This window comes from Equus przewalskii, chromosome 5 (assembly GCF_037783145.1).
Source record: "Equus przewalskii isolate Varuska chromosome 5, EquPr2, whole genome shotgun sequence".
In the NCBI taxonomy this organism is placed as follows: Eukaryota; Metazoa; Chordata; class Mammalia; order Perissodactyla; family Equidae; genus Equus; species Equus przewalskii.
The window spans coordinates 9,136,853-9,160,108 of record NC_091835.1 but is presented as its reverse complement, the minus strand read 5'-3'; the positions used below and the strand labels follow the sequence as shown (position 1 = coordinate 9,160,108).

Sequence of the window (23,256 nt, the reverse complement as noted above, 5' to 3'; positions counted from 1 at the left end):
ACAATGGAGACAGTCTGTCACCCCTCCTAGGAGCTGCTTTGCTGCCAACCCTTTTGCTACACTGTGCTTCACATTTTGGGGACTAATCCGGCTAACGAATTTTTTTCTAGATTCTTGTTTTTGAATACCTTCCATTTTAAAGAACATCCGTTCCCATGCTAGGAACTATTGATTATTTCTATCCTTGGGTTTCTCTACGCATTTCTGAAAAGCTTTAAAAGACAAAAGTTGAGTTTATGACATTGTCTTTTTCTCTTGTCACATAGAATCTCTCTAAAATGATCCACCATGTGCATGCCTCACAGATCCTCAGCCTTGCCCTTAAAAAATAATTGCAAGACCTCCTTTGAAAAGGGCAGCTCAGCTTCCAAAAATACGCCAGGAAGATTTTTATGTTCATGCATTGGATCAAGACCGTGGTTTAATGAGTAAGTCCAACCCTGCCTCTGTACCCACAGGCAGGGGTTCAGGGCAGCCACACAGCTCCCACCCTCACAGCCTCTACTCCAACCCCCGCTCCCTGTTCCACCAGTTGATACCAATTGCAAATAACTATGAATTATAATCTTTCCTATGTAAGAAATTGTCTTTAAGAAAAAAGATTATTGGGGCCAGCCCTGGTAGCCTAGTGGTTCAGTTCAGCACACTCTGCTTCAGTAGCCCAGGTTCAGTTCCCGGGTGCACACCTACACCAGTTGCCTGTCAGTGGCCACGTTGTACAGGTGGCTCACGTACAAAAAAAAACACAACAGGAAGATCAGCAACAGATGTTACCTCAGGGCGAATATTCCTCAGCACAGAAAAAAAAAAAAAGAAAGGAAAAAAGATTATTTTTTATCCACTTGGGCTAGCTACTTCAAATTTCAAAGCTAACAGGTTAAAAAATGCTAAGGAGGCAAAAACAATCACAAGGCAGTGTTAATTGCACCTGAATCAAATTACTAATTAAGAATAGACCCAGGAAAACAAAACTTTCTTCAGCCAAATTGAAATCTATATGTGAGTCACAAGTGGAATTCATGGCATTTAGCCTTTCCGCTGTAAGTCATAATACAATTTCAGGAAAGTACCTATTGAGGACAAGCAGCTCCAGGATGCCATCTGCTGCAGCCAAATTCTAACATCTCCACCTGGGGCAACATTTTAAACTGCGTGGATAACATATTAAAATAGCCTCGACTTTCATAAATTCAACCTTGCCAGTATTTGCAAACACTGAATTCTGAGAATCACGTCATAAATAAAAATTTTACCAGCCGCCACCTCTTCTTTAAACTCAGCCATGGACCATAAAAAAAATTATGAAGTTACATCTCTCCAAAATGTGCACAGTCTCCAGGGCCAAGGGAGCCTCAGCAGATGAAAGAGGAAGGGGTATGGTCCCTGGGGGCCTGGGTCGTCTTCCTTCCGCAGCCCAGCGATTCCTCCACATCTTGTACCTCCTGCAGCTTCACCCTTAAAATGAACCAGAGAAGCTGACAGATACCAACAGATCCTCAGACTCAAGGAGAACACGGTGTAGTAAGCATCACCACGAGCTCCGGGTACTCAGCTGTGATCTTGGAGACATCAATCCTTTCCCGGCTGTCCTCAAGTTAGCCATGTCTCAGTGGCTCAGGGGAGGGGATGCGGGCACCCCGTGTGACTGGAGGCTCAGTAAAGACACTGTAAACTGGATTGCATTCATTCATTCATTCTTATAACACTGACTTATGAAGTCTACTCTGTGCCAGGCAATACTGCACATAGCCTAAGGACTTCCGAATAGCATGAAGACCCAAACAGATTCTTGGGGCCAGCCCTTGGAAAATTTGTGGTAAGAACAGAGCAGGTGGGAAGCAGCCCAATTTCCCTTCCCTTGGGGCTGCTGCTTCCTCCCTCTCCCTCCGTCTCTTCAATGACTCAAACTCTCTTTCCCATTAAATCTGCTTTAAAGAGAGTACCTGAGGTCAGTCACTTACACCTCGGTATAAATGGTCTGACTGTTGTTCATCATAACAGCTTCCATTCCATTGGGGTCTACTTTGCATCAGGCCCACCCATGCTGCGAACTCTCCATACACTGGCTCATTTCACCACCCCCACGATCTGTGCAGAATGCAGGGGCTGCAGAGGGCTGTGGGCTTCTAGGTAGAGAATCAAGTGTGAGCTTCATAAAAGCTCTGCCCAACAGCCACCCCGAGTTTCCCGCCTCACTGAGTCAAAGCCCCAGGTCCCATAGCGGGTCTACGCGGCCCCGCCCCTTTGGCCCCATCCCTGACCTCGCTGACCTCATCTTCCTGCCTCTATCTTCAAGTTCCTGGAACACACCAGGCACAAGCCTGCCTTAGGGCTTTTGCACTGGCTGTTCCCTCTGCACACTCTCTCCCAGATCCCAGTGGGGTCATCACCATCTAAAGCACATGATTTAGTTGTTTCTTTTGTTTAGTTTCTCTGCTCAGCCCCAAATGTAAGCTCTCAAGCCCAGGGGAGTTTGTCCATTTCATTCACTGCTGTAACTCCAAGACTTGGACAGCAGGCACTCAGCAAACATCTATTGAATGACTAGTCACATGAAGAACTTATTGAAAATGTACATTCCCTTCATGACTCTGTGGCCTTTGAGGGCATTTCTGATGGGGCGTAATATAAACGGGCTTTAGTGAGGCAGCAAGACTGGACTGGGCTACCAGTCCCTTCGCTTCTGCCAAGCCTCGTTATTGCCCCATTTTCCCTTGCGTGAACAGAAAGGGTCCATAGGCAGGAGAGAGGATGGCTATAAAGTGCTGGGAAATTACTGTGGCCCCTTTTCAGAAGCCATCACAATATCACGTGATTTAAGGAACACAAGAGACCCCTGTCTCTAAAATAGAATCTTTCTTTGCTCTCGTTGGCTCTTTGTAATGGGGCTGGGTTGGGTCCCAGAGTCATCAGGGGCTCAAGCAATGTTGCCTACTTCTCTTTTTGTATTGTAAGGAGACATCATTCCAGTTTATCAATCTTAGAGGAAAGAAAAGCCTTCCTGCCTGGCATCCACGTGGGAGCTCCAGAGAAGCATTCTGCTTGGCCCAGTTTGGTCATCTCCATACTGAACATCATGATCGGCCAGGTCTGGATTTTGTGTCCATTGCTACAGCCAAGAGCAGAGGCAGTGTCCCCAGAACCACTTGACAGAGGGAAGCAACCGTTCTCCTTTGGGGGGTGGGCCACTGGAAAAGGAGAGAGAAAAGAGAGAGGATGATGAGGAGATAAAACTGAAGGAAACCAGAATATGTCACTCCAAAATATGGCTCTGACATAAAAACTATTTTGAGCTAAAAGCACTCCCCACTTTATCCCTGAAAGCAGAAGATAAAACCCCCAGATGGAAGATGTTCTCCTGGAAAGAAAGTAACATTCTGATCATCAAGGACGGGAAGTCGAGACGGAGAGAATTCGGTACAAACAGATCTTGTTAAAATAATTCTTATCTTCCTTTAGCCTCCCCACACAGTTTAGTTACTTTTTCACAATTGCCTCTCTCTGTTCAACCTAATATAAAAGTATTTAGGTTTTGCCACTTCTTTGAGTCTTCTTTATGAAGGTTCTCAAGTTCTTAAACCCTACATTAAATAAATTCATATGCTTTTTCTCCTGTTAATGGGTCTTATGTCAATTAATTCTGAGGCCCAGCCAAAAACCCTATGAAGGTAAAGGTAAAATTTTGCCTCCAGTACAAAACCAACAGGCAACGAGTACAGAGGTGCCACGTCCAGCCTGATTCTTATAGTGACAAAGAATGTCCTACACATTCAAGACTAATGGTCCCTACCATCTTGAAGCCAACCCAAGACTTTCACTCTTCCCTTCCACCTCCTTCCCAAACATACTGCTTGAAGTCTCAACTTATAAGTGATCTGAGAACTGAGAGATGCCAAAATAACTGTCTATCACTTTATTATTATTCCATATATTTCATTATCTCACTTGACTCCTTAAACTAGGTTTATAATGTGGAAACGAGTTCAGAGAGCTCAAAAAGATTAACTTCCAAATCACGGAGCTGGCGGGTGGCAGCAGCAGAACTCACATTCGGGTCTCCTGGCTCCAAGTCTGGGCTCTTTGCACTAAATTACGCTTTGCTGTCATCACAGAAACTTCAAAATAATGTGTACTTGAGTAAGTCAGAGAGCTGAACTATTGTGTCCATTTTAACCTACATTCAATGTTTGGGCATATGCTAAAGATAAAGTTTCTTGCTATCCCAGAGTTTGACAAGTCAATGCCTGGACCCTCAAATCAAGAAAATATGAAAATATAATATTTTCACATTTAAGACAGAAAAAGCTTTTGAACATTTATTGGGACATAGATGTGGCCTGGGTAGCCTTCAGCTTATAGAGTTGTGCCTCCAACTCTATTCTTGTTTTTGTTCATTCTAAAAATTAGCACGCTGCTCCTAAAGATCTCGTACCCCTGTATTTACAAGTAGCTATGAATTCCAATCAGATGGCAATCTTGGGATCCAGCTGTTGCTTCTCCAGCTCACAAAAATCTCCACAAACCCCCCAAAGTGCTAAATTACTACCTCAATCCTCTTCGCTTAACCTCAAACTGGGTCACCCTCTAATCAAGAAAAATTAATGACTGGCAACATATTTTTCTTTTCCTCTTAATTAGAGTAATTCCACCCTGGCAGTAATTCTCAGACCGAAACTATGCTAATGACAAAGTTTTAATTCAGAGAAAAGGGACAGACCATCAAAAGTAACTAGCCCATACTATTGCTGCTTAACTGCTAGTCAAGAGATCAGGCCAGTGGCCAATTTACCACGAAGCTAATGAGGCTGCAGCTTCTGGGCCCCTCACGTAGCCTGGCCCTTTCCAGGGCCCTGAGCGATAAGTTCACGTGGTCGCACGTTCGGTAAATTTTTCAGAAGTGAGACATTTTTTTTATTTCCATGTATAGTGATTGCTCGCTGTCCTCGTATAGAAAGAGCTTTCATGAATATTCCTACCACCCACTGGGCCCATGGGCCCATGCCACAGAAGGGAAGAGTCAGAGGTCACACTGCCTTAGGTGACCCTTATTGGACACAGCACTTTAACCTCTCCGAGCCTCAATGTCTCATCTTTAAAATGAGGATAATAACGTCATCTGTTGTCGTTATCAAAGATTGACATGATTTATTAAAATAGACTATTATTATTAACACTAATGTTACTTACTCTGTATCAGGTATGGTGTTATTTGCTTAAGATATGTTATCTCAATTAACCCCAGGCTTAGAGAGACGAAGTAATTTATCGAAGGTCACCCAGCTGATAAATTGAAGAGCCGAGAGATGAATATGAGCAGTCTTCCAACCACTGTGCTACCTGCAGGCTGAGCCCAGATGCTCAATATTATCATTATTGGCTAACGTTTATCTGAAGCTAGGCCAAGCCAAGGCCAGGCACTCGCTGGAGACTGATGGCCACCAAGGTCGGGCAGGGGGGCGTGTAGGACAGACAGGAGACCCAGGCTGCAGTCCAAGCTCAGGACAGGCATCATAAGGTGCCAGGAAACACCAGGAAACAACTACCATGTGCCAATCATGGTGCCAGGCATCTTACGTATATTTAATGGGATGTTGTTACATTTATTAAATCAGGAAAAGAAGTTTGAAAACAAAATAATAATATTCAATGCTGGCAATATTTTGCCAAGCTGCTGCACACATTTATTCACGGCAGGTATGTAAATTGCTACACTCCTGGAAAGCAATTTGACAATAGTATCAGGATCCATGAAGATATTCATAGCCTCTGACACATTAATCCCACTGCTGGAAATGTATCCTAAAGAAATCTTTGACCTTTCAAATAGCAAAAGAGCTATTTCCACAAAGATACTACAATGTTATTGTGAGACTGAAAGTGTGGAAGCCTCTGAAATGACCAAAGAGGGGAACTGATGGGTAAACGATGGCACACATTCCTTGATGGAATAACACGGGCTCATTAAAACGATTCATGGGGTCTATGTGAGAGCACGAACAAGCACATCATACGTGAAAAAGGACTCAGTGGCAATTATATATTTTTGCAACTATGGACCATACGGATAATGGCAGAAAACAAAACCAAACAATTGTCTTAGGGTGAGGCATTGTGGGAAATCTTATTCTCCTTACACCTTGGAGTGTTCTTATTGTGGTGACGAATGAAAGTTGGAGGAAAACGGAACCGGCACAGGCCAGCACGAGGGAGAGGAGCAGTCAGAGGGGTAAAGCGCAGAGCTAATCAAGGCCTACAGATGACTGCAGTGAATACCTCAGCCTTGGTCCACCAGCCAAACCAGGGCTACGGCGTCTCCGCTCTCCGTATCAGCACCACTCTGGACAGAGCAGCTCTGAGTCTGTTTCCTCAATTGCACTATTGTACCTAAATGCACTACAACCTCTTTCAGCCAACCTCACAGGGTTATTGGGAGGGGCCATTCAGATAATGCTGTTTCACCTCCTTTAAGAACATTCTTTGGCATCAATCCAAAGACATTTTGCGGAGTCAACGGTAAAGCTCAGTCCTCCCACTCCAGACTTGAAGGTGAACAGGTTTAACAGCTGAGTCTTAAATGTAATGGTCTGGCTGCCTCACACACTGCTGCAAATCACAAGCCCAAATTAAGTCACTTATTCTGGGAGGTCGTCTTCCCTAATCTTGCTCTCTCCAGTGTACTTTTCCTGGCTGCTGGCCACCCATCCTCCTCAGGGCCCAGAGAAGGACAAAGTCCTCCATTCTCCGTTTTGAGCTGCCACCCAAAGGAGAAAAGACCATTCTTCTGCCCTGCTACCCTTGACTCGCACCTCAGTGGATGCAGGAACGACCTGGAGCCAGCTCTGAAGCCACCCGGGAACACCATCACTGTGAGCTGACCACACGCAATCCAGAACCTCATCCCTTCCCAGTGTTGCCCAATCCAAGGTCCCCAAAGCTAGTGATGGAGTGAAGCCTTTGAACAGAATGGCCTTCCCTAGCTGCTGCCTGGCAGACGCCAGTCACCTTAAAGGCCCAGCTCATACATCACCCCATAGCATTCTTTCTCAACCTTGCACTCTTGCCATCCGGGGCCAGATGACTCTTTCTTATAGCAGTGTGTCCTGTGCACTGTGGGATGTTTGGCAGCATCCCTGGCCTCTATCCACCAGATGCCAGTAGCACTTCCCCACAACCAATTTTGACAATCAAAAATGCTTCCAGACATTGCTAAATGTCCCCTAAGAGACAAATGGCCCCCCGCCTCCTCCACTCCACTGCAGGATTTTCTCTTCCATCTATTCACTCCCGTAGCATATATAATATAATATCTAATTCTCTCTCTCTTGTCTTTGTCACTTCATTCTATGGTCAATGCTCTACCTGTCTCTCTCCCAAGGCACACCTTAGTTTCCACAAGGTAGAGGCTGTATCCTGAGCATCGTTACACCCGGAGCACCTAGCATAGGGCGTGGCACAGAGCAGGTGCTTAACGAGTCCAGTGGAGTTCAATGATGGTTCACAGGATCCCAGGACATTTCAGAGACTAGAGATGACCCTGAACTTAGGTTGTAAGACTTCATTCTCTCCCAAGTTGGGGTGCAAAGGAGAAACGGATGGTATGCGCATTTATTGGCGGAGAAAAAAAAACTACACGTTATTCTTTTTGCTGACAGAGAAAGTACTGAAAGTAATTTTCAATAAATTTCTAGTTTGAGATCTTCCTAAACCGTACCCATGGGGACTAAACCGCATAATTCCAAAAGGAAAGACAAGAAGGAATACTCTCAAAGCCTCAAGGCATTGATTTACAGTTGGGGAAACTCTCCCTAAACCTCACCTGACATTACTTACAATAAAATGTCCTGTGAGACCTCAAGGATGGACTAATGAGCGAAAACGTGCTCACCCCGCGACGCGAGGGCTTTGGGTGAGCCACGGGTCAGAGGCCACTGTCATCAGGGACTTGAGGCACCAGAGCTCAGTCAGATTCCAAAAAGATGGACGCCGAGTTGTCTCCAACGCTTGTGAGAAGAAAAGAAAAGAACACAAGAAAAGCGGATTTCCTTTCTGTGGGATAAGCAATACCCTTCCCTCCAGTGAAATCTACGTAAATAACCTTGATGTAGAACACCGCTGAAAGAAAGTGAGCTTCTAAGAGATAAACGGAGCCTTTCAAGAATTGTCTTAAGATTTTAAATGAACTCAGAGAGCCTGTAGAAAGAATCTCTGCCCCATCCTGGCTGGACGAATGAGCGCGTACGTATGTGCGTACGTACGTGCGTGTGTGCGTGCGCGCTCATGGACCACAGCTCTTCCTGAGTGGTTCATCGGGTTGCCCTGCCTTTATGCATGGGACTGGAGGAAGAGGAGGAAGTGGTTCCCGTGGGACCAGAGCCAGCGGAGGGGTTAAAGAGCCCTGCTCCCCCACGTGTCCTCCCCACACTTGGAGGCGTACGCCCCCTCCACCCAGCTCCCGGGTGGCTCACTAGCCCAGGCCCAACCACCTCCCACTTTGGCCTGGAAAACCGTGTCCTGCACAGACCTGTTGGCCCCAAAGCTTCCTGGCTCCTTTCTCCAGTAGAACTGAAAACAACCTTCAGTTGCGGGGGTGGGAGTAAGCAGGGGCGGAGCCAGGGCTGGCATCCAAGAACTCCCAGGACGCCTCTTAAGTTAAACCTGCCTGTAAAGGTGAGAGCAGGTGTGGTCAGCAAGGGCCCTCAGCCCCCAAATAAACAGCTTCCCCCAGGCCGAGTCTGGAAATCCCCCATAAGAGCTGAGGCTCAGACAGTCAACACACCAGGGAGATGTAATCAATAGCCCTCAGAACACTTCTCACTGAGACCCTCTGCCCCTTTCCCACCCCTTGACCTCCCTTTCTCAACCATGGCACCTTCTCATCCGTCAGGCTGGAGGTTAAATGCCGCCCCCTCTGAGAGGCCTTCCCTGTCCGCTCTATCCTAAGTCAGTCCCTCCAGGGAATCGCGATGGTAGCTCCCTGTGCATATCCTTCAGGACCCTCTCTGTGCTGGGGTCATGTCTCTGCTGTGGGCATTTCTCTCCCCCACTCAACTCTGAACTCCCTGAGGACAGAGATCATGCTCCTCTCACTCACCTGACCTGGTGCCCACGCCCAGCACAGTGCCTGGGACATAACAGGCCTTGATGGATGTTGTTCAATTCATTTACTCATTAACCAATAAAGATTCTTCTCCAGAGAAGGTGTGGACCAGTAGGTAGAAGGAGGTAAGAATGTAGTTTGCCAACACCAGGAGTGTTGGCCTTAGTCTTCCTGGCTTCATGCCACAACAGATAAATGACTGAGCATGGCCACAGACCGAAGGTGTGATTCCTACTTACAATGTAGCCTGCAGCTAATGCAAAAATATGGCCCTCCTAGGGAACGTGGTTTGCGAAAAGGTAGTTGTTGCAACCAAATAATAAGGCTAGAGTTTCAGGGGAAAGTCTGTGAATTCTAGAGAATATGGATGAGAGCCCAGGATCTAGGAAAGCCCAGCTTCAAGGCTTCTGCCAACCTGTAGGATCTCCACCTGGACAGGCTGGTCACCAGCATCACCATCCGAGCACCTCTCTCATGTTGGAGCTCAACCTGCTATCAGCTCGGATCTTTGGCTGAGACAGCTTTCCTCTAAACTCAAGGCTGAAAAGTGTAATTTGTACAGACATATCAGTGTCCATTCTTTTTTTTTTCCCCAAAGATTGGCACCTGAGCTAACATCTGTTGCCAATCTTCATTTTTTTCTTCTTCTTCTTCTCCCCAAAGCCCCCAGTGCATAGTTGTAGGTCCTTCTTGTTGTGCTATGTAGGACGCCGCCTCAGCATGGCCTGATGAGCAGTGCCATGTCCGCGCTCAGGATCTGAACCGGCGAAACCCTGGGCTGCCAAAGCGGAGCACGTGAACTGAACCACTCGGCCACAGAGCCGGTCCCTAAGTGTCCCTTCTTAAAGCCAGACCTCTGTTAGACTAACCCAGAGGGATGGGAAGGAGGGAAGAAAATATGAACGATTAGAGGAGAAAGACACCAACAGGTTCTTGAAAAAGTTAGAAGACAAACTTGACTGAACGTGCCTGTTGCCTAGGATGGGACCTGGCCCCCCTGCCGCCCTGGGATTCCACATCCCGACCCCGCTTCGCAGCTCCGTCCCCATGTGTCTCGCTTTTGTCTCCCACTTGGATTAACATGCTGGAAGACGGGTCTTCTGAAACGTGTATAAAACCACAGTGTAACCTGGAAATTGAAGAACAGAGCTCGCTAAATCAATCTGAGACAACCCCTGGGTCACGACTCACGTCCTCAAGTCCAAATACTGAATCTGCGGGGACCTTTCCCCCTCGGAGGACATGTCAAATCCACCAAAAGCGGACAGGCCACCTAATTCAGCAGCCAGTTAGGACACGGCAGTCAACAGGCCTCCAACACGAGAGCAGTTCCAAATAAATCTCAAAGCATGCTAAGTTTGGGTCCATCAAATAGCAAAGCTCAACAGGTTTCATTAATTTCCTGAATTTACTTGTTTATATGAAACTGAACATACATTCTGTTTGGGTGATAATCTCTTTGAATCCCTAAATCCCTCTTTTGGTTTTCTATCTCAGACAAAATGAAGGAAGAAAACTAAATTCCTCCACTTTGAACCCCAAACGTCTTGGCAACTTTGGGCTAAATGAAGGTTTCCGATGTGGTTCTCCTTTGTCTTCCTTCAAATCTCGAAGTTCCGTGGAAGGTTTCTGGATGATAAACTAAAGATGGCACGAACTCCGTGGAGCACAACTCAGTGAGGTCTTGGCCAAGAAGTTTGAAAAATGGTAACATCAGCCTCTACGAAAGAATCTAGGGATTTTTTTCCTCTTCTTACTTTTTTTTCTTTAATGTGGCATTGGCAGGCAACATTCCTCAGGTGGCTCTAACCAACTGCAAATAATGACAAGGCATTTTGAACCTTAGTAACAGAGCTGCTTTTCTTAAGGACAAGCAAGTAGCACTGGCCTCTGAATTTAACCTATTAACCTCTGAGCCTTTCCAGCCTCAAATATATGTGAAATGTCACAAAAACTATAAACAAGGAAGCATCTAGGCAAAAACACAGGAGAAGCCATGAGACAACTCTAGCGAGTTTTGCTGACCGTTTGGATTCTCTCCACCCAGACCCCCACTCCAAACACTGTGGCAAAGTAAAGGGAGTAATATTTTATTATTACCCGAGTCTTGGACCATTGTCCTAAACTAATTAGGCCTCAATCATCTCCAATCAAAGGAGCATGAGGCTGCTTCTCTCTATTCCCCCCAAATCTTCGACCAAGGCTCAGATTTTAACCCACTGATGCAAGAGTAAGAAGAGGCAATTTATGCACGTGTTCTGCATAACAAATTACCCCAAAACTTAGTGGTTGAAAAATAGCCATTTTCTTTTGTTCATAATTTTGTGGATCATGAATTGGAGAAGGGTATCTACTGGGTGGTTCTCACTCGAGTCCTCTCCTGAAGTGGCAGTCAGATCATAGCTGGGGCTGCTGCCAGCCGAAGGCCCAACCGGGCTGGACATCCAAGATGGCTGGCAGTTGACGCTGGCTGTCAACTGGAGCCCAGCTGGGGCCATTCCTTGATGCAAGCACCTCCACGTGACCTCTCCTGTGGTTTGGGCTTCTCAGAGCTGGGTTCTGAGACAGAGCATCCAAGAGTAAGTGCTCCAAGAAACAAAAGCAGAAGCTGCACAGCTCCTTGTGGCCTCACCACAGAAGTCGTGCAGTGTCATTTGCATTGCATTCTGTGGGCTGCAGGTGGGTCACTAAGGCCATTAAGATTCACAAGAATTTGTTCCACCTCTCAGTTAGGAGCATCAAAGAATTTGTGGCCATTTTTGAAACCTGCCATGGTACCATTAGAAGTGATTGCCCCAATGCCAAGGACAGAGCTGGTCTAGGCCACACCTCCCTCAAACAATGCCATCCTTCCTCACATATACTACATTGTCTAGCAACCTCCTGGCTATCTCCTGGGAATCTGGGCAACAGATCCTTTCCTCTATGATTCAACCACATGTATCCCTAATCCCCTTCCTGGACCCAGCTCAGGGAAGAGTGTGCAAGGTAGGGCCACAGTGTACAGTTGCAAAAGTTGTACACTGCACAAAGGCCACCAGCCAAAGTGTGCACGCCTACCTAGTCATGCACCTTGCTCAAGGCTGTGTCTACCCGAAGAGGCTGTTTTGCCTAACTGAAACCAAAGTACTATATAGGCTAGCAGCCCTGGGTGCTCAGCTATGTCTCAGGGACTTCCAGCACCCACTGTCTATAATCTCTAGTTCCTCACTTAGGTGACAGGAAGGACAAGGAGTGCGTACCCCCTGCTCCGAAGTAGACGATGATGCCACCAGAATGGACAAAGTGCTGGCAGAGTACAGATGGGCAGAGGCTTCTGACTGAGGCGGTAAAGAAAAGCACCGTGCAAAGCAAGCCTCTGAATGGGCAATGAGGACGCCTAGGATCAGAGTCAGCGAGGAGGGGAGGGAGGAATTACTCCCAGCAAAGGGAATGAAAGTACAGCGGCACAAAACAGAAGACAATCCAGGAGTGGTATAGACGTGCCTTTGGCGGGAGCACAGATGAGCACGGAGAGCGGGGAGGTTAGGCAAGAGAGAGAGAAGCGAGGCAGACCAAAGCTTCTGTGGGCAAGAGCCCTGTCCTGAGGCGTGGCAGCTCCTGCCGGTGTCCACCCCGATCCCCCTTAGGGTCCTGTGACCCACCCCCCCCAGCTCGATGCACTTTGCCTCTGCAGGGGACTGCCGTTTGACCTCACATGGAGGCCCCGAAGTAGCTGGGAACTGGCGAGGGAACCGAGGCCTGCCAGGTGACGAAATCCACGACCCAGCACGACTGCCTGTGGCGGGACAAATTCTGGGGAGATTTCTGCACCTGGTCCCACAGGTTAGACTGAGGCCAGAACATCACCCGAAATCTCACCCCGGCCTGGCTTCCTCTCCTCCCTGGCCTGCTCCCCAACTCCCTTACTTGTCTCCTCTGGGAGAACATCCTGAATAGTCGCTTCACACGAACACACGTGGAGGAACCCAACCTGACACATGAGGAAAGTGCCAATGATCATTCCTGGTTTGATTTTAACCTCATTAGGCCTAAGTAATCTCAAAATAAAGCAGCATAAGGCTGACCCTGACTCTCCCTCCTACCTCCCTGCAACCACCTCTCCCCCAAAAAAAGCAAGAGTCAGATTTACCTCAGTGCAGCAAGAACACCCAGAAGCTTTGGCTCCAACCCCATCACGGCACATGGAGAGAATTAGAATGTCCTCATCACGCATAGAATGTCAATAGCCACAGAGGAGAGAGGCACCAGTCACCATGCTTTGCCTCAAGCAGGAGTAATATTCAAAATATCTAACAACAGCATGGCATAGGCACCAACCAATTAGAGCAGATGGCAAGCGTAAGCAATAGGTATTCCATGGCTCTCTAGTTCTTCTTGGTCATAAAGAAGATGACCCTCTATAGCCTGTAGCTTACTAGAGCCCAAAGACAACTTCTCAGACTTCTTTATCCCCTCTCCGGTGCCAGGTTAAAATAAGTCCAGGTCTGTTATTCACTCTCCGGGTGCCGTCAGACAAGCTGTTTCATCTTCTGAGCCTTTGTTTCTTCTTCCATGAAACAGAATAATAATAATACCCTTAAAAGGGTTTTATGAGGATTTACTGCATAAAAACTTTAGCAGGGGTAAGCTAAAGGGATACAACAAGTAGACTGAAAATTACAATGCCTCAAACACAAAATATTTCTTGTTCACATGACAGACCCAGGAGCGTGAACCCAGATGGCAGTGGCCTTACTCTATACGCCAACTCAGGGACCCAGTCTCACTCCCTCTTGTGGCTCCAGGGCCATGTTATCATCTGCATCCAGCCAGCAAAGAGGGGGCGCGGAGAATACACACTCCTTCTTTTGAAGGGCTCAGCCCGGAAGCAGCACACGTCCCTTCCCTTCACGGAGCCATGGAGGGATGTGGTCACACCTCATTACAGACAGTCGGGGACGCGTGATTTAGCCGTATCACTCTAGGCGGAGCAGGGACTGGATTCTGATGGCCGGCTTGCATTCCCTGCCGCAGCGCTCAATAAATGTAAGCTATCGTTGTCATTCTTCTTCTTTTTATTGGGTAAGCCAGTAGGTATTTGCTGGTTACTTGAATGATTCAGTGAAAAGGAAGAAGAAGAAAGAAAGAAAAATGGATGTTGCAGGCCAGGAACAAGAAGAAATAAGAACAGGGATGAGCTGAGAGAGGAATGTGTAAAAGGATGGTACACAAAATGCAAGTTGCAGAGGGAGCCGCTCGCGCCCCCTGCATCAGGAAATGCTTCAACCAGACTCTTCTTGGGACTTTTCGCCAGGACCCTGAAACATGCACACAAGCTGGGTGTCCCAACAGTCACGGCACCCGAACAGTTAGACTCAAGATCGCCAGATTCACAGGGTGGCAGAAAATCCCGCTCTTGCCTTAAGCTCCAGGTTTTAAGGAGTCAATGTGAACTGATTTGCATTTTCAGCTTTGAGTGGGTTAAGGGCCAGAGGAAAAAGCCTTCCGTTCTAACTACATCCAAGGAGTGTGCTAAATTCCTGTGGATGTAATTAGCATCCAGCTTCTTTACTCTGCCCATACAGTATTTTCAAATCAATTGCTCAGCATCAGGTGACTCTGTTGAGATTGATTTAATAGCCTAATATGGAGTCTCAGCCCTTCTGTACAGGTTAATTACATGTGGTCGTATACATTCTAATTTAAAGTGCTGCCTTTGCAATTATCATCAGCACTAAAACAGAGCAGTAGTAATGAAGCCGGGCTCAAATTTTTTTCCAGAAGTAATGAATTGAAAAACCGAAATGACTTTTAATTTCTTTGGCACTTACCATTTCAATTTCTCTTCTCTTCTAGGGGAAATATAAATCAGGGTCTCCTTATTTCAGATTGCTATGAAAACAGGCAAGATTGCCTTAAAGAAAGCAGAAGCCATTGATTTTGAAACAGCCAAGACCTGACTATCGGGACTTTTACCAACCACAAGGGCCCCTTCCCCTGCCCTAATCCCCCAGGTGGGAATGTATTCATGCGTGAACTGATGTCTTTCACAAACACTTACATGGTGTTTACTGAGTGGCAGATACTGTTCTAGAGCTTTATCAGTATTAACAACTCTGTGAGATACTGTATTAGTTATGTAACAAATTATCCCAAAATGTACCTGCTTCAAACAACAAACATTTATTGTCTCACAGGTTCTGTGGGTCAGGATTTGGGGATTAGCTTCACTGGATGGTTCCGACTCAAGGTCTCTAATGGTAGTCACACCACTGGCCAGAGCTGCAGTCACCCGGGTTAGAGAACCTGCTTCCAAGTTCACCCACGTGGTTGTTAGCAGGCCTCAGTTTCTCCTCACATGTCCTTCTCAACACACTGAGTCTCTTCGCTTCATGGCATCTGACTTCTCCTAGAGCAAGTGATCTGAGAAGAGGAGAGGTGGAGAGACAGTAGAGACGGAGAAGAAAGACAGAACAAAGTTGAAGCCACAGTATCTTTTATAACCTAACCTTGGAAACAAGATACCATCCCTTCTGCTGGATTCTCTTGGTCACACAGGCACCCCTGGTACAATGTAGGAGGGGACCCACAAGGGTGTGAACACAGTAGGTGGGGATCCCTGTGGCCGGCTGGCTACCACAAGCAGGTATTATATTATTCCTGATCTACAGATGAGGCAATGAGGCACAGATAGATAAAGTCACTTGCCAGAGGTCACCATTAATATGTGGCAGAGCCAGGATCTGAATCTGGCTGGTCATTGTGACTCTAGAATCCAAGCTCTGAACAACTACTCACAGACACAGTGGTGTGTGCCCTCATTTAATTTAACACAGGGTTCAAGAGCAGCTTGCAGGCCAGCCAACAGTGTGCATTCTAAATTAACAGTGGATGGAAAATGTTTGCTGAAGATAAAAGTTTTAAACTACTCATTATCATCAAACTCTCCTTAGGCTGGCCCAGTGGCATAGAAGTTACGTTTGGTGTGTTCTGCTTCATCAGCCCGGGTTCATGGGTTCAGATCCCAGGTGTGGACCCACACCATTTACCAAGCCATGCTTTGGTGGTGACCCACATACAAAAGAGAGATTGGCATGGATGTTAGCTCAGCAATAATCTTTGTCAAGCAAAAAAGGAAGATTGGCAACAGATGTTAGCTCAGGGCTAATCTTCCTCAGCAAAAAAAAAAAAAAGCTCTTTACTGCCCCCGGTCTCTGTTGTGTGACATACAATACTCCCATTTCCTGAGAATTCCTTGCTTTCTTGGAAAATCAACTGAACAACCATCACTATCAGTAGATTCTTTCTCAATATTGTGCCTCACATTGCATGACCAACCCATTGCTTCCTGTTCAAACCTCTGAGGAGACAGGATCCCTGTAATCATCGTCAGCTCTATGCGAGGACGCTGCTTGTGCTAAAGCCCATTATTAATCACACTGACCCTTCACATTCAAGGGCCACGCTGCCCAGTCCCTCCAGGGGTCCCTGTTACCAGCTCTGGCTTCAGATACACATCTGTACATCTCTGACATTGTGGATCAGACTGGATCGCAGACCTGGCTCCAAGAAGGATTGCACATCAGGGGACCTTCCGCTGGACTGTAAAAGGTATTTTGCTAGCTAGTATTCTAGGCACTTCACATATACTATTTCATTCAATTCTCCTATATTCTATAAATAGAATAATGATAATCACAATTCATAGCTAAAAGAGATTGCCATCTGACTGTGTGCCAGGCCCTATGCTAAGTGCTGTATATGGATTAATTCAGTTTATCCTCACAGAAACCTGAGAGGTAAATTTGATTACTGTTCCCATATTACCAATAAAGAACCTGAAGCTCAGAAAGGTTAAGTGACCGGCCCAACATCACACAGAGCTGGGATTCAAACTTGAATATGTTTTACTACAAGGGCATCTTCTTTCTATCTGGACAAGGAGGTACAGGGACAGGGTCACGGTCCTCCAGTTTTATGCAGGGCAGCTGGGTGCCGCCCCCAACCTACCCCGGGGCCTGTCCTTTCACATCCACATGGTCCATCAGAGGATTTTTCTAGACAAAGACAATTCCTTCTCTAGAAGAGATTCTGGGACCAGGTGTTAAGATGCCTTTTTTCTTTTAACTTTTCTCCACTGGCGAATCCAACAATATATCAGGGAGTTAGCAAGCCTTCTTAAAGGACCAGATAATAACTACTTCCAGCTCTACTTCTGGGCCATATGGCCTCTATCACAACTACTCAACTCTGCCATTGTAGCAAAAGCAGCCACAAACAATATGTAAATTAATGAGCATGGCTGTGTTCCAATAAAACTTTATTTATGGACCTGGATATTTGAATTTCATATAATTTTCTCAAGTCACGAAATATTCTTCTTTTGATTTTTTTTTTTCAACCATTGAAAAATGTAAAATCCATTCTTAGCCCACGGGCCCTGCAAAACCAGATGGCCAGAGTTTGCTGACCCTGAAACGTACAACAGAGGAAGTCGGAAATGCTCCCAAAAAGCTGAGTGCCTTGGATTTATCAGATCAACAAAAAGCCAATTCTGGGGAAACATCTTGTCTAGAAGGATTGTCATGAACATAAATGTACAGGGATAAAACCACGCGAATGAAGTAATTTCTCATTTTTCACACACTTCCTGAAGGAATGGCCGGGAAAAGTCCATGAGGGACGCGATATACACTCATCAAATCGTGCCTTCGTGACAGAGGCTTAGATTTCTGCCTTATCACTCCTGTGCGATCGTAACAGGGGCTGAGCCCTATTCCCCTGTGTGTCCCCACACTGCCCGATTCAGGCCTCTCCCCAAACCTTAAACACATCCAGAGATGACATCGTCCGAGCCAGAGAGAGAACCCAAGCCCTAGCAAGGGTTTTTTTTTCCCCCCATTTTGTGGATTCTTTTATATGAAAAGTTTAACAAGGGGCTAGAAATCAAATCACATTTAGTTAAGTATTTAATACAGCGTCTTATTTTAAAAAAATAAAATTATATGAAATTGGGTCTATACTGGAAAATTCTGGACAGAGAACCACCACGAATATGGCAGATTTTCAATAAATGTTAAATTAACAAAGAAAGAAGGAAGGGAGGGAGGGAGAAAGGAGGAAGGGAAGAGCCAGCCCGGTGGTGTAGTGGTTAAGTGCGCACGTTCCGCTTCAGCAGCCTGGGGTTCACCAGTTCGGATCCCGGGTGCAGACATGGCACCACTTGGCAACCCATGCTGTGGCAGGCGTCCCACATATAAAGTAGAGGAAGATGGGCATGGATGTTAGCTCAGGGCCAGTCTTCCTCAGCAAAAAGAGGAGGGCTGGTGGCAGATGATAACTCAGGGCTAATCTTCCTCAAAAAAAGAAAAAAAAGGAGGGAGGGAGTAGGGTGAGGGCTAGAGGAAGGAAAGAAGGAAGGAAAAGGCATAATATAGACTATTTCCTCTCAAGCTCTTTCCTAATGTATTCAATAACTTATTGAATAAAGAGCTGCTATCTAATAAAATAAATGATTCACTCCATGTCATTTTTGAGTAATGTACTATGTTCCAGAAATATCATCTTCACTTCCTGTTCAACTACCTCTTACAATCATAAGGGAAATTATTTATATTTATCTATATGTCCAGGAAGGCACGTTTCCAAATTTAAGAATATCAAGATTATGTTCAGTCTTTTCATTCAATGCATTAAACCACCCCTGGCACATACGATAAGATAACCAGTCTTCCCACAATACACAGGACAAGTTTCAGTGACAATGGAACCAACCCCACTAGACACTGGGTTTGGGAGAGCAGGGACCGTCTTGCTTGTTTTGGTCCTCTGGGGACTAGAAGGCATTTGATAAATGTTTGTGGAATGAATGAAAAGTAAATGAGGGAAATGTTTCACCTTAAGAGAATTAGAACCTATTTTCTAACAACGCAATAGCACTTGAACAAGACAAGTGTTCCTGAGAGATAAGACACACCAGGAGAATCGAACAGCCAAAACCCAAGGGGTGCGTTGCAAGTGTCAGGGATGGCAAAACCGGAGGGGTGTTCCTGTGCTTAGAACAAAGGCTCCCCAGAAGAGATGACTTGATGATAATCCATCTAAATTCGCCTCTTTGCCCAAAATGAGAAAATAAAACCTCAAATTGCCCCAGGCTTAAACAGGGCCGAGTTAGAATCAATATTTTCTGGTATAAGGAGAAAAGCAAGCGAGTCAAAACACCACTATCATATCAAAGTTGGAGCTACCGTCGAAGTCGTGTTTTTATTTTGCAAAGAAAATTAAACCAGGCCACCAACATTAAAAATAATAAGAACCGCTGTTTCTGAATGTGCATCTAGGACGTCTCTCCAGCTAATATTCAACTCCTTTCAGAATGAGTCTGATGCTCTTCTGACCTCCTGACCTTGTCTGAGTCTCAATCAGTTGCCACCAAATAAATACCAGTCAGAAACAGAGGAGTCATTAGGTTCTGTGTGTGTAGAAATCAGTGTGATTTCCCAATCAGGGTACCCACAGGGCGGGGAAAGTGACTTTGACATTGAGAGGGAGACACACTCCTTGTGCAGTTGTTAATCCCAGCGCCAGTGTGAACCCCCAGCTCACACACGTCAGCTGAACCACCTTGACAGATGGATGATGCCACACGTGAGGCCAGGGGCCTGGTGCTCCAGTCTCCTCTGGGGCCTGGCTTTGGGAAAGGAGGAACAAATGGGGTTGTTACTTCCTACATTACACACTTCGATACAGTTTTCTTTACAAGTACAAAGTTTCTTTTATAACGATTTAAAGCATATGCCACTTTCTAGCCGTTTGATCTGACATAAATTATTTCTATTTTCTCATGCAACCTAGTCCACAGGGTAGTTAAGAGAAATGGCTAAGACCAGCCAGCTAATCTCCAAGTTCATTTCCTCTTCTTCCCGGGGGCACCACAGACTACAGTTCCCAGCATCCTTTGCAGCAGGTGCACCCATGTGATTGAGTTCTAACTAACTAACCAGTGGAATGTGAGTGGAGGTAGTGTGTGCTGCTTCCAGACGTAGCCCATAAAACATTCACCTGTGTTCTTTCATCCTCTTCCCCCATTGCCATCCTCTTGTAGACAAGCACAGCAGTGTTGGAAACCATGTGCTGAAGATGGCAGAGCCATAAGATGGGAAAGGCCCGGACTCCTGATGACTCCTTAGACGACAGCCACCTACCAATGATGAACACTACCTCAGACATTGTATTCGTTTCCCAGGACTGCTGTGACAAAGTCCCATAACACACGGCCATGCCCAACATCAATGGCACAGGGGAGCAGACTCCACCCACCATAGCAAATGTGGGAAAAGAAGCAAGAACTGTGAGCGAAATATTATCATCTGCCACTGGAGACAGTGATGACACAGTGTGATAAGTGCTAAGACAGAAATATACCACCACAGGATAAAATCCAAAAATATCTGGCATTCAAACCCCTCCCACATTGGACCCCTGATTACCCATCCTTCCTGATCTCAGCTTTACTAAAGAATAGCTGGACCCCCTGTACGAAGGGGCAATGACAAGTACAATGTGATGCGGTAGAAAGGGACATATCTGGAGTCCTAAGACCTGTTACTTTCTACAGATACTCTGCTTTCTCATCCAGCCTGAGCCAAAAACCATCTGTGTGATCCTGGGAAAACCATTTTCTCTCTTAGTATCTATAACCTGGTTTCTAAGATGAGGAAATAGACTCTCGGGTCCCTAAGATTCTCTGACCCCGTTTCTTTTCTTTGCGATGCGTGTTCCACGGAACATTAGTCTCACGAGATGCCACGCAAAGAAACGTTTCCGTGAGCAAATGCACTTGGAAAATGCTGTGTATCATAGCGCTGTCCTAGAATACCAAAGATTATGAAAAATCCTGCAATAAAAACAAAAAGCCTGTTTTACTTCAACTGTCTCCCAGATTTATTTGGCCTAAGAATTTTTCTGCCCCTCGTAACATGGCCCAGAACTGATGAACTAACTCCCTAAGGACACCCAGACTTGGAGAGTTGGATTTTTTAACAACTACTTCCTGTTTCTCCCTCCTGCACCCAGAGAACATGGTACTCTGTGAATTCTTGCATCTAAGCCAGAAAGTCCCACAGACTATGACGCGGTCACCTCTCACAGGCCTCCACGCGCCACAGCTCAATCTTCCCCATTCTCCGGAAGTTCCACAAACAGGGCAGCAAACGCACCCCACATCACGTGCCCCCATTGGTCCGTGGGGACCCGGTGCATTTCCTCCCAGTGTTCCTCAAAAGAGTTCCGCACCTCCTTTGGGGGGATTCTCTTTAGTCTGTAATGCATTTTCAAAATCTCTTGGGAGAGATTTGAATTTTGGAAACAATCAACGTGTACTGGAGCCAAGTTTGGTGAATAACTTGGGCAAGGAAGCTGAGAAATACTGTTCTGCATCAAAAATGGAGAGAACAATTCCCCTCATCTTTCAGGCAGGCCTGTGCTCATCTGGCTCCCAGGTCTCTGGAACGAGAAGAGTCATTCCAAATGAGATTCCCATGCCGGAATCTCCGCATACCATATGCTGAGCGCTCTGTGGCTCCCTTGAATGGCAGACAATTACGTGCACTTGTTTGTTTTGCTCCTTTATTTGGCCCCTTGTCTGAACAGAGATGCATAATCCAGTGTTTCTTGCATTGTGAGTTCTCATGGGGCCATTCATGTTTCTGTTCCAGCTATTGTTCTGAATTCAGAAGACTATCCCCAAATTGCACATTCACATCTTTAATTGAGCCGAGGCCATTCTGATGCCCTCCGTTCTCCCCCTCTCCCCTTAGCCCCGCACACGATCGTGCTGCCCATCACTGGCTTTGATCCCAGGGTGGGATTGTTTTGTTTTTTTAACTATTCCTGTTAGTCAGTAGTCAGCTTGTGCTTTCTCTTTCCTCCACATAACATTTCATTGCTTTAACACAACTTTGTTCAAGGAGGCTGAGCAGCATTCTTTGAAGATCCAAATTATCCTCAAAGCTGGTCTCTCCGCATTACTGAGATTTGTGCTGACTTTTAATAACTGGAACGTGAAACAAAAGGAAGCAGTTTTATACCACCTTCTCTGAGAGGATTTTAACTGTGGCTAGATAAGCACGGACTGTCGGAGCTAGAAGGTAATGCAGAGGTCATAGAGTCTTAGCGGGGTCCAAACTTCTTTAGCCGGGGAACTTACTTCAGACAGAAGCTTTCAGAATCCCGATTATTAAACAGAAGCAGTGAGAGTTCTCGGGACGGCTTCAATCTTCAGATTGGCTTGAAATGCTTCCTTGTTTACAGATCCGAAGTGTCGGAAGCTCCTCCGCTCTTGGATTTTGATCACAGCTTAAAAATACAGACATTTCACTGATGACAAAAGTGAGGCCCAGACAGACTCCAGGAGTACCTGGCAGAGCGAGAAACAGAAGCTTCGCCTCCTGGTTCCAGGTGTAGCCCTGAGTCCGGCCGTGCATCTGAAGCGCTGGGGAGCTGGTTAGAAACACACATTTGGGGGCCCCGGCCTCTGAGAATTCTGATTCAGTCGGTCTGGAGTGAGAACTTAGAATCGGCATTTTTCAAAAGTTCCCTGTGGGTGTGATGGAGATCCAGATTTAGGAACCACACTGATCTGAACTATGGGGTCCTCCATGCCCAGGCACCAAAGGGCAATTGATTGTTCTTGGGGAAAAACCAACCAACCAACCAACCAACCCAGAGAAGAACCTAGATTTGCTGATGGTATGACCATCACTACAAACGATAAAGTAGAGTGAACTGAGACTGTTTGAATCCAGTGCAAAAATGAATTTGTGGGTTAATTGGATTATTTACAAAGTACCACTCTGAAGGAATCTGACGGATGCTTTGTGTCCCTCAGTAATTGCTTGGCATTTTATAGATTGATCATGCTTTGCTTTTTACAAAGTAACTTTCCACACGTCGTCTTTTTCACTCCATTCAAGAACCCAATATATGGGTAAGGTAAGTCTTATTTTCCCCATTTTACAGACAATGCAACTGAGATTCACAGAAGAGAAATGGCCACACTGAGGAAATCGAGCTAGTAGGGCTAGATTTAAAACCAAAATCTTGGATTCTGAATCCAATATGCCTCCTTAATGCATCAAAAAATAAATCCATATTATCAGAGCTTCTTTTCTACTCGC

General features: G+C 46.0%; 1 long non-coding RNA gene across 1 annotated transcript in view; it reads right to left on the bottom strand.

The window, feature by feature from the left end:
* Positions 1-972: 972 nt before the first annotated feature.
* The window catches only part of LOC139083239 (uncharacterized), a 93,016-nt gene continuing 70,732 nt past the window's right edge, over positions 973-23,256 (bottom strand). Inside the window, exon 2 of the long non-coding RNA XR_011539796.1 lies at positions 973-3,188. This is a non-coding gene — a long non-coding RNA (uncharacterized lncRNA). The remainder of the gene's footprint in view (positions 3,189-23,256) is intronic.